The following is a 2,349-nucleotide window of genomic DNA, read 5'->3' on the forward strand; positions in this document are numbered from 1 at the left end:
TTCTTTGGCATTGCTTTTCTTTGGGATTGAAATGAAAACTGACCTTTTCCAGTCCTGTGGCCACTGCTGAGTTTTCCAAATTTGCACTTTCACAGCATCATCTTTTAGGATTTGAAATAGCTCAACTGGAATTCCATCACCTCCACTAGCTTTGTTCGTATTGATGCTTCCTAAGGCCCTCTTGTCTTCACACTCCAGGATGTCTTGCTCTAGGTGAGTTATCACACTATCATGGTTATCTGGGTCATTAAGATCTTTTTTTAAAATAATTATTCTGTGTATTCTTGCCAATTCTTCTTAAACTCTTCTGTTTTTGTTAGGCCCATACCACTTCTGTCCTTTATTGAGCCCATCTTTGCATGAAATGTTCCCTTGGTATCTCCAATTTTCTTGAAGAGATCTCTAGTCTTTCCCATTCTATTGTTTTCTTCTATTTCTTCACATTGATCACCTTAGAAAGGCTTTCTTATCTCTCCTTGCTATTCTTTGGAACTCTGCATTCAGATGGATGTACCTTTCCTTTTCTCTTTTGGCTTTCTCATGACACTGAAAGACAAACTCCCCATGTCAGTGCATGCCCAATATACTACTGGGGAAGAGTGGAGAAATAGCTTCAGAAAGAATGAAGAGGCTGAGCAAAATCAAAAACAATGCCCAAGTAAAGTTTCATGCTGTAAAGAACAATATTTCATAAGAAGGTGCAATGTTAGGTCCATCAATTAAGGTAAATTGAAAGTGGTCAAACAGGAGATGGCAAGAGTGAACACTGACATTTTAGCAATCAGTGAACTAAAACAGACTGGAATGGGCAAATTTAATTCAGATGACGATTATATCTACTACTGTGTCCAAACATCCCTTAGAAGAAATGGAGTAGCCCTCATAGTCAACAAAGGAGTCTGAAATGCAGTACTTGTGTCCAGTCTCAAAAATGACAGAATGATCTCTGTTTCCAAGGCAAACCATTCAATATCACATTAATCCAAGTCTATGCCCCAACAAGTAATGCCAAGGAAGCTGAAGTTGATTGGTTCTATGAAGACCTACAAGACCTATTAGAACTAACACCAAAAAGACATGTCCTTTTCATCATTTTGGACCAGAATGCAAAAGTAGAAAGTCAAGAGATACCTAGAATAACAGGCAAGTTTGACCTTGGAGTGAAAAATGAAGCAGGGTAAAGGCTAACAGAATTTTGCCAAAGAACACATTGATCATAGCAAACACCCTCTTCCAACAACATAAGAGACGACTCTACACATAGACATCACTGGATGTTCAATACTGAAATCAGATTTATTATACTTTTGTAGCCAAAGATAGAGACATTCTATACAAGTCAGCAAAAACAAGACTGGGAGTTGACTGTGGCTCAGATTATGAACTCCTTATTGCAAAATTCAGATTAAATTGAAAACAGTACGGAAAACCACTAGACCATTCAGGTATAACCTAAATCAAATCCCTTATGATTATTCAGTGGAAGTGACAAATAGATTCAGTTAATTAGGTCTGATAAAATGCCTGAAGAACTATGGATGGAGGTTCATGACACTGTATAGAAGGCAGTGATCAAAACCATCCCCAAGAAAAAGAAATGTAATTAACATTGTATTGAAATGTTAAATAAGGAATATTAGAACAAGAGTTAGAAGATTGTTGCTGGCTCAATCACTTACTAACTAGATAATATCAACCATGTTATTTTTAACTTTTAGATTTTAAATCATTTAGTCTATAAAATGGGATTCATTATATCTGAAAGGGCTTGAAATTCTAAATGAGTAAGGTATATTAAAGTGTAGTATAAATGTCAATTAGAGAACAGCTGTGAATATTACTGGTACATCACCTTTTACTTTTACCCACAGTTCATTAGATAATTGAAGAGAGTCAGGAAAAACCAACTCTTAAAGATGCTTAGTTTGCACTCAGAGAAAATTTGAGATAATTAAAGAACGGAAAGCTTCCTTTCTTTAAAAGGCATATTGAAAGGTAAAAAAGAGAGATTCAGGAAAGGGCAAGAAATCAGCAGAGACGTGAAATTATGTGAAAAGTAGTTCAGAATAGGAGGAACTGCAAACTGCTTGTGGTCACCTAATGCTAATGAAATAGAGACTGGGAATACAATAGAGACTGGAAACGCTGGACTGGAAGAAACAGAAGCTAGAATCAAGATTGCTGGGAGAAATATCAATAACCTCAGATATGCAAATGACACCACCCTTATGGCAGAAAGTGAAGAGGAACTAAAAAGCCTCTTGATGAAAGTGAAAGTGGAGAGTGAAAAAGTTGGCTTAAAGCTCAACATTCAGAAAACGAAGATCATAGCATCTGGCCCCATCATTT

The 2,349-nt window shown here is 36.5% G+C and overlaps 1 protein-coding gene across 1 annotated transcript in view; it reads right to left on the reverse strand.

The window, feature by feature from the left end:
- CTNNA3 (catenin (cadherin-associated protein), alpha 3) overlaps positions 1-2,349 on the reverse strand; it is a 1,923,005-nt gene that overhangs the window by 225,790 nt on the left and 1,694,866 nt on the right. The gene's annotated exons all lie outside the window — the stretch shown is intronic.

This window comes from Bison bison, unplaced genomic scaffold (genome assembly GCF_000754665.1).
Source record: "Bison bison bison isolate TAMUID 2011002044 unplaced genomic scaffold, Bison_UMD1.0 scf7180017864309, whole genome shotgun sequence".
Taxonomy (NCBI): domain Eukaryota; kingdom Metazoa; phylum Chordata; class Mammalia; order Artiodactyla; family Bovidae; genus Bison; species Bison bison.